Source organism: Sminthopsis crassicaudata, chromosome 3, assembly GCF_048593235.1.
Source record: "Sminthopsis crassicaudata isolate SCR6 chromosome 3, ASM4859323v1, whole genome shotgun sequence".
Classification (NCBI taxonomy): Eukaryota; Metazoa; Chordata; class Mammalia; order Dasyuromorphia; family Dasyuridae; genus Sminthopsis; species Sminthopsis crassicaudata.
Window position 1 is genome coordinate 493,503,410 of NC_133619.1, and position 10,000 is coordinate 493,513,409.

At 38.2% G+C, this 10,000-nt stretch overlaps 1 protein-coding gene across 1 annotated transcript in view; it reads right to left on the reverse strand.

Annotated features, from left to right (window-relative positions):
* The window catches only part of NTM (neurotrimin), a 1,341,553-nt gene that overhangs the window by 956,081 nt on the left and 375,472 nt on the right, over window positions 1-10,000 (reverse strand). The gene's annotated exons all lie outside the window — the stretch shown is intronic.

The following is a 10,000-nucleotide window of genomic DNA, read 5'->3' on the forward strand; positions in this document are numbered from 1 at the left end:
AATATTTACATAGCACTTTGAGGTTTGCAAAGCATTTTAAACATATTTCCCGATTTGATAAATGCCACAAACTTCTGAGGTATGTACTAATTTATTGTCCCTATTTTACAGATTAAAAAACTAAGGTTCAGAGAAGTCAAGGGATTTACCCAAGTTCCTGTAGTAAATGATTGAGGAGTCACTTAAATTCAGATCTTCCCAATTCCAAGTCCAACAATATTACATCAAATTGTTTTCCTCTGCCTTTGATCCCTTCATTCCAGTTCTCCCTTCTGTGATTAAGGAGAATAAGTTTAATTCTACTCCCCCATGAAGATCACTATTTCTTAGAGAAGCCTCTGCATCTTCAACCAATGGCCACTTTCTTCACCTTCTGGACTTTTTAAATGTTCCATTGTTCATGTGGGTTTCAAGACCTAGTTGGAAGTTGAATATCCATTCCTTGGATTCCTGTGGGCAGAGGGATTTTAAGACCTGGACCCTGTTATAAACTATCCTGAGGTGGGGGTTCGTAGGAATAGGGTAAAAAATACTTCTCACACCTAGGAATTCTCTGCTGCTACTGTTTAGGAAAGGTCGCTCCTACTTCAGGCAGGGTAAAGCAGGGGAAGGAGCCAACCCCTCAGTCCTTGTGGGAGGGACACATGTTTCTGGGAATACTTTTGCTTCCCCTAATTGGATTTTTTCTTTCATCCTTCCAAGCTACTCAAACTTTCCAGGGGGATGGAGGCAAGCTTGAGGCCAGAATGTCCTGGAAGTGCCCAAGGGGCTGCTTTAAAGTCCAATTGCTTGTCCTAAGTAATAAGATCATGTCCAGATGCTGTTTTAGAAGGACTTGTGTCTGTGTCCCTAAGGGAAAGTACATTTTAATATCTTTACTCAAGAGCATTGAACTGGAAGTCAGTGTGCTTGGTTTATAGTTTTTGGGTTTTTCTTAAGAAGGGAGGAGGGAAATCATTTGTATGCTGGAAGCACCACAGATTCATAGATGTAGAGCTGAACTTCTAAGGCCATATAATCAAACTCTTCATTTCACAAATAAGAAAACTGAGGCTCAGGGAGGATAAAGTGATTTACCCTGTTAATCCAACCTCCCTTCACCTCCCAGTTATCAGGCTTTTTCAAGGACAAATATGAGGAAGCAATTAACATTATCATCTAGTTATCAAGAATAATAAAAATATGAAGCTAACCATTGAAGCTAATAATAGTAAAAATATGGTCTCTTCTTTTGGGAGAAGGGGAACATGTCTCATCAACAGCCTTGTGTTTTTTGATCTCTCTCCAGGTCGGTGACCTTCCTGGAACAGAAAGCTTCAATATCTTTGTCCTTTCAACCCTATGGCTTGGTCCCTTGAACTGCAATCCATAAAATCGTGCATTTAGAACTGAAATTAACTTTAGAAAGTTTCTGGTCTTCAGGCCAATTCCAATGATTTTGTGATGATGAGAACCATCTACAACCAGAAAGAGGATTGTGGAAACTGAATCTGGATCACAACATAGAATTTTCACTCTTTTTGTTGTTGTTTGCTTACATTTTGTTTTCTTTCTCATTTTTTTCCTTTTTGATCTGATTTTTTTCTCGTGTAGCAAAATAATTGTATAAATATGTATACATATATTGGATTTAACATATGTATTTGAACATGTGAACATATATTAGATTGCTTGCCTTCTGGGGAAGTGGTGAAGGAAAGGAGGGGAATTTGCATATATTTTGAAAATAAAAAGCTTTGATGAAAAAAGAATGTTTAAAATTATTTTGCATGTAATTGGGAAATATAACAAAACAAAAAATATTAAAGACAAAAAAATCTGGTATAGACTACTTCGTTTTACAGAAAAGGAAACTGACACTAAGAGAAGTACTTTCACTAAGGTTACATAGCTAGTCAGTGACACAACCAGAATTCAAAATTGAGCCCTCTGATTCTACATGCAGAACAATTTGAACCATCCCTCTTGGGTGCTAAAGGACCTGATTTCTTTCACTCCACCCCAATGCTATTTAGAGAAATACAATGCAGGGAGACAGGGTCCAGCCACTATAGGAAGCAATCAGTATTGCCTGACAGGCTTTAGGATCTTACAGCCTAAAATGCCTCGGCTCTCTTTGCTTCTCTCCTAAGTAAAATGAAAAGATAGTCTATGCAGACTGGGAGAAAAATGAGAGAATGTGGTCTCAGTCCCTCTCTACCTGCTCCTCTCTTATGTTTTCTGCCTAATGGTCATCCCTCCACTGTCTTTCCCACTGTTCCAAACCTCTTACCACCTCCGTTTAAGGTAAAAAGCCTACTGACAATCAGAACAGACATAAATCCAGCTGTGCCCTGTTCCCAGAGCAACCTTCCTATAGTTCTCCCCAAATGTAAAAGAAACGAAAGGCCACAGAACAATAACCAAATGCATGCATTTGTTCTATGGCTTTTAAAAAATGATTCTGTCATTTTTTTTTTACTATTTTTCACTATTTGATCCATTTAAAAGAAAAACAACAAAAAGCAAGAAAATAAAAATGAAAACTCAAGAGTCCATAGAATTTGCAGTTAGCAGAAGGGGCAGAGAAATGAGGGTATATTGAGACAGTCTTTGGGGGTGCATTATTGTTATTTGAAAGTGAAACCCAATTTAATAGCTTGATAAAAGGTTCATTTATGGCTTACAAATGAGGAGTCAGAGACGATTAAAATTCATTCCCAATTAATTGCTTTTTTCTTCTACTTTCATTACTAAGAGTTTTTAGTCAGATTGCAATAGAGTCTTAAAAAACAAAACAAGCCACGGGTTCTACACCCCAAATAGGTACCACCTGGATGGAGATTCAAAACGGTTTCTAAATCTTTGGCACAAATTCTTTTTCCTCAGCAAGTGAATTAAAGCACTCCTCTTTGAGAGAGTGAGAGCCAAAATCCTTGGGAGCTGAGGAACCTCTAAACCGTGAAGTCACGGACAAGTTTATTACCAGGACTCTGCAGAGCGTTTTTTTTTTTTTTAAATAGTTTTTAATTCCGGTTTATTTACTCTCCAGAGTAATGGTCTCAGCAATAACATTTCTTATTACTGATTCAGCCTTCTCTCCCTTGGCTCAGGGTAAAATTTCTCCACCCCCTGCCTGGCATATTGCAACTAGAATAGAGGGAACAAGAATTAAAATTCTGAGATGACCTCAGGGACTATTTCAGATACTGGGCTGGGAGCCAGGAGCCTTGGGTCCTGGTCTTGATTCTGATCCTAATTCACTGTGAGTCCTTTAGTAAGTAATTTAACTATTCTGGACCTCAGTTTTTTGATCTGTAAAATGAGGGGGTTGGATTAGATTCCAGCTCTAGAGAATGTCCTCCCAATTTTGACTTTAACATTTTCTTGAAAAACAGACAACTTAGAAGTGAACTGGGGGGAGTGGGTTGGGTGGGAGGCAGAGTTCCTTAGGTTTTGTTTGTTTGTTTATTTGTTTGTTGCCTGATCTGGGATATTTTTGGTTTGGTGATCTCCCTGTGATGGAGTGTAGAATTCTATCTACCTTAGCAGATAGATATTAGCACCTGCTCTGCAGTTTTTGTTCTAAAACCAAGACTTCTTAAACTGAAGTCTATAAACTTAAAATAAAAAATGACAGCTGCATTTTAATATAATAATTTTCCTTTATAGTCCTATGTGCTTTATTCTGTAAAACCAGCAGTGTGAGAAGGGAACTATTGGTTACAGTAGACTTCCCAAGGCTCTCTGACACAATTAAAGATTAGGAACCCCAGTCTTAGAAAGTTGCTTGGGGGCACTGAAAGGTTAAATGACTTGCCCAGTGGGACAAAGTCAGAATGCATTGGGGGTAGAACCTGAACTTAGCTTTTTCTGAGCTGAGACTTCTTCTCTGACCACTATGTCAAACTGTTTCTGCAGTGAACTCTTGCTCATACCCTTTAACCATGCAAATTTGTGGTCTTCCTCATCCAAGGGACCACCCTCTGAAATCTTTACCTCCACTATTTGTCTTAGAACATTCAGACTGACAACTCTAACTAAAATAAGTAAATAAATAAATAACCAAATAGTAGAAAGTAATGGAGTTTGATGTCTCCGGGAGATGAGCTATTCATAAGCAAATGCCCCCACCCCAATTCAGATCAGGTATGGCCCAGTTAGGGTACCTTCATCATTTGGAAAATTAGCATTCTTAAGGAGTCAGACTCAGTTTTCATGATAATCAGCTCTATTTACCAATTTAAAAAAGAGTTACTCCCCCTTTGCCAGTGAAGCAGTGGAGACTGTTTTCCCAGGGGCTAGGGTTCTTGCTGAGCCTTTTAAAAAATTATTATTATTGTTTGAAAATGCTTCAGTAATAACTGGGATAGATTTCTTAGGATTCCAAATAATGGGATGCATTTCCACACTGGCTTTATAATTAATGTTTGCATCATTTATCTTTCGTGGAAAGATTATTCTGACTAACGAGGTTCTGGGCCACTAATTCATTACACTGACTTGTCACTTCCTGCTCCTTCTTATTACCCAGAAATAGACTCATTAGTCAGAGTTCAATGACAGGGAGAAATTGTGTTCGTTAATTTAATTCCCTCACTTACTTCTGGGCCCATGTTTGTCCAAAACTGGGGATTATAAGGGGGGAAAATTAGTTGTTTAAGAGCTTGCTTCGGTTCCTCTGTACTCTCAACCTCAGTGCTGTTTGGCAAGGAACAAAGGCCATTAGAACTTCCAAGAGAGATGCAAAGGTAACTCCAGAAGGAAACAAGTATATTCCCAATGCTGGGAAGTAGGGAAGGGGAGACCACTAGAGTCCTGTGGTCAGGCAGTGCTTTAGGTAAAGTATAAAAAGGCTCCAATATGTCCAATGATTTTTCCCCTGAAGGATACATTATTCAATTGAGTAGACTTTCCTAGAGTTTTTGGTATAGTTTATCAGAGGTAGAAGAAAGATGTCTGATTCTTTATTAAGTAAGGTCCATGGGGGTTTCTTGCCAAAGACGCTGAAGTGGTTTACCAATTTCTTCTCCAGTGACTTACAGCAAACTGACTTTTCCTGGATCACAGCATCAGTAAGTGTCTAAAGGCAGATTTGAACCAGATTTTCCTGACCTTGGTCACTGAGCCATCTGGCTTCCTCCAGCAGGAATATAGTGAAAACCTAAGAAATAACTTCAGTATGACACTAGTAGGAAGTGTTTCTAGAATTATAGAATGTAAGTATTAAACGAATGTAAGTATCCATGGCCATCTAGTTTAACCATGGTTGAAAAGAATCCCCTTTATAACATGTCTGAGAAGGAATTATCTAGCACTTACTTAAAGCCTACCATTGGATGGGAAGGTACAGGGATAGGAGCAGAGAATTATTCTGGATGGGGGCTCATCTACATGAAAGTGTATTAGCCACACAAGTACAACAGGGATCTAGACTCTGGGTAATAAGTTATGGAAGTGAAAAGGATTTTAGGGATTATTTAGTAAAATCTGCCTCCTCCTCCTCCTCCCTCCAATTTTACAACTAAATTCAAGAAATGCAAAGTGACTTGTCAAAGATTATATAACTCCTTAATGACAAAGTTAGGACTAGAATGCTCCCAATTTCTCCACTCTGTACCTAATGCCCTTTCAAATGCTAGATCAGTATCTGCTGTCCATGAGTGGGGTGTCAGGAAGGAGCCTGGGAGGTGCATTATGAAGAAATTTTCTTTTCTGAATACAAGTGTTTTCTCAATATATCCTTGTTTTTCAAAACAAGTCACCTATAAGAGAGGCAGCTTAATGTAGTATAGCTTTAATGGGCTAAAGTCATCCATTATATCCAAGACCATCTCCAACCATCTTGATCTTCCAGATGGCTCACAACAAGTGAGGCAGGTGACCTTGTACAGACCTCCATAACCTAAATCCAATTCACTTGCATGTCACAGCCTCCCTTCCTTGAAGTCATTGTCCTTTTCAAGAATGAAGGACAAACAAGAATAACAACAAAGGTACACAACAGTAATGGTTGGAGAGAAAAACAAACAAACAAATAAACAACTGAAAATGGAACAAAAGAAACCCAACAGTAAGGGTGTACTAAGACTAGAACTGTGAGCGTGCTGGCTCCCTGTGGGAGTCCCAGGGACTCTTTTTAAAAATTTTCTAGAATAAAATCAAGACTAGGGATGGAGGGGTAGATTTTGAGGGTGGGAGGACTAGGAATCAAAATCTTTCTCTGTAACGTTCTGGTTAGCTTTCTGGAGGTCTTTGTTTCAGCAGAGTAATCACCATGAGAATAGTCAGGGATAAAGTCCAAATTCTTTATTATCTCCTTCACAGTCTGTCTCCTTCACTTGGGGCCTGGCTAGTTTTCTAGAGGGCCTTCAGACAGGACTTGGTTTCAGTGGGGAAATGAAGGAGAGCCACCAGGAGCCTGATCAAAGATGGAATGTCTCTCATCCAGTCCTTGTTGGCTCTTACATACTCTAGTATAATTACATCATCGTAGGTGTCAATCTTGTAGAACTCTATTAAGTACTAAATACATGTACAGAACTAGAGAACTATTAATCACCATGCTAAACCAGATAACCATTATCTTATCAATTCCACTGAGTTAATACATTCTTTCAAGTATACTTCTCCAGAGTTCTGCCCTTTACTTTTCTCCTCACTAAATTTCTGACTTCCCTATTTGTGCCAGGGCACTACTATCTTTCCAGTCAACTGGGTTAATCTTGGACTTCTTTGGTTCCCCCAAACTCTACATCAACTCCGTTGCCTTGCCTACTGATCTCTTCCTAGTTCATGGCATCATTCACATTCCTCTCCTTTTCTTTACTTATTTTTCTTTACAGTCCGCCCTCTATATCACCTCCTGAGCTGTTAAAAGAGACTCCTGATTAGTGTTCTTCCCTCCAGCTTAATTCTCTCCAATGCATCTTCCAAGCTGATTCTGAAGGGGAATTTCTAAAGCATAGATCTAAGAATATCATTCCTCTGCTCAAAAAACTTCTTGATTTCAGTCCTAGAACTCTAACCATTGTGCTACCAATCTTCTTTAAAGATACTAATGTTCAATATTCTTAGATAGGCTAGAGAACAAAAGAGCTTGTATTTATTTTAGAGGCTTTGGGGTGCAATTGAAGTTTTTTTTTAATTTTTTAATTTTTAAAGAAGATCAGGCTTCAAATCCATCCCCCCCAGATTTGCTAGCTGTGTAATCTTGAGCAATTCACTTAACTTCTGTTTTCATTAGTTTCCTTATCTGATAGCACTTACCTTCAAGGGTTATTATGAGAATGAAATGAGATAATATTTCTATAAAATATACTAAGTATATTAATAATAATAAGTAATATATGTCATATATTACTTATATAATAAATATATAAGTATATATAATAAGTAATATATATTATATATTACTATATAATATAATACTGTACTAAGGTACAGTGGCTGGCATACAGTAGGTCCTCTGTAAATCCTTATCCTCTTCCCCTCCTTCACATACTCTATATTTCAGTCAAATTGGCTGTATTCCTGTATATAGTGTTTCATTTCTCATCTCCTAGCCTTTGTACATGCTATTTCTGGAGCCTGGACTGTCTTCCTTCATTCCTTCATTATTTTATTACTACATTATTTTAGAGAATCCCTAACTTCCCTTAAGATTCCTCTCAAATGCATCTTCTTACATGAGACCTCCTATGATCCCTCAATTCCAATTATATCTGCCTTATGGACATTATATTTATTTTCTACATATTTTGTTTTTACTTAATTGTATTAATAATCTATCTCCCTAACTCCACCCCACAATAAAAGATAAGTTCGTAGAAAACAAGGACTACTTTGTTTTTTCTTCTACCATGGCCCTGGCATCTGAAGTAAGCTTTAATAAATGCTTGTTGATTCAATGAAAAATTAGAAGGCGATAAATTGAATTTAGGGAAGGAAGAGAGAGAAAGAAGGAGGGAGGGCTGGGAGGAGGAGGGAAAGAGGAAAAGGCAGAAGAGAAAGAGAAGGAGAGAAGAGGAAGAAAAAGGAGGAAGAAGAAGAAAATGAAAAAGGAAGATGGAGGAGAAGGAAAAGTAAATGGAAGAAGAAGAGCAGAAGAGAAGGAGGAGGAGGAAAAGGAAGAGAAAAAGGAAGACAAGAACAATAAGAGGAGGAGGAAGAAGACAACAGAGAGACAAACAAAGGCAAAGAAAGACAGAGGAAGAGTTTTCGTGAATTAAGAAGCTACCACTGTTGACTAGTTAGAAGAAATCTCTATCCTGTCATCTCTGGCACGAATAATTTTTTGAGAAAAAAAAAAAAAGTCTAAATGTGTTGATCTAGGCTAAACAAGAGAGTCTAAGACTAATCCAACTCTCTATAACATTTACTACCTCCCTGTAGCTCATATTCTGAGTTTACCTACTGGATTAGTCAAAATGGCTGGTTGAGGATTTAAGTGTATAAAAGTTCTTGAGAGCCAGGTTTTGACTCAATTTAAGAAAAAGCTTCCTACCATTTTACACTTCCAAAAGAGGAATGAGCTGTTTCAGGTCATAATGAATTTCCTATTAGCAGGAGTTTTGAAACAGAGGCTTATCTTACTAGCAATATATCATAATAAAGTAAAGAGTGTTGGATTCAATATCAAGAAAACTCTGAGTTCAGATCCGGTCTCAGACATTTTACTCTCAATTTGACCCTGAACAAGCTACTTTTCCAGAAGCCTCAGGTACCTCAGGAAAGTGAGCATTGTAACAGCAGTACTTATCACACATGGTATTGTGAGATTTTAATGTGGAACTTGAGTCAGAGAATCTGTCTTTAAATCCTTGTTTCTCCACTTGCTGCTTGTATAACTTTCTAGGTATGTATAAGAGCCACATAAATATTTTCAGATGTGCTTATTGACATACACCTTGCTTCCTTGAATATTCCCTCCCTGGTTCCCAGTACTGTGCTTAGCCCATAGTGGCTATTTAACAAGTTCTTATTGATTAACTGACTGATTGCCCTTGGAAATTTTTCTTGTTCTTAGTTTCTTCATTTGTAGAAGAAGATTGGACTTCTGTTGTTCAGTCCTGTCCAACTCTTTGTGACCCCATTTGGGGTTTTCTTGGCAAAGATCCTGGAGCGGTTTGCCATTTTCTTACAAAGATGGGTTTTCCTGACTCCAGGCCCAGCACTCTATGTATTCCATCATCCAGCTGCTTAAACTAGCACATCTGTAAAGCTTTTTTGAATTCTAAACCTATGATCCTATGATAATGAAGTAAATCTCAAATCTGACTGAGAATCAACAAAATCATTTATTATTGTTGTTATTATTTCTTAATGTTACTTTTCTATCCTAAATCAATCCTGGAATAGAAACATGTGATGCACTTTTAAAATTTGTTACCTGGAGCTTGGGGGCAGACAGCTGGGGAAGAGGGAGGGTGGAATTTAATTTCCTGGGGGCGACAAATATCTGGGTGATTGGCAGGTTAATTTTGCTCTCCACTAGGCTTGCTATGAAGAGGGACTGTAGGCATAGGAAACTGCCAAGAACTGTACCTTGTGTCTGTAGAGATGCAAGGTGTCATGAGAAGAACCAATAGCCAGGTCTAGTTAGGAAGGGCTTGAAACAGGCAATTTCACAGAAGCCTTCTATAATTCCACCCTGACTCTATGTTTGCAGACAAGAATTTGTGCTGTGCAGACAAAGGCAGAGGGAACCCTGCCCAATGGGTCATACCATTTTCCTACCACATGTACTTCTGACTCTAAGGACTTCATCTCACTGCCCCTCACCCACTTTACAGCAACATTTTTTGTGTCATCTTCCTCCAGAATAGGAGTTCCTAGGAATAGGGACAGGGACTGTCTTTTTTCTTTTTTATTTAGATACCCATCACAGTGTCTGGCACATAGTAAGCATTTAAATAAACTTGTGTTACCTACTTTCCTTCATCCTTATAGGCTTAAAACTATTTTCCATTTAGTGTTTCTCCATCCTTGTCTAGTCCTCAAATCAGAAATATTTTATCCC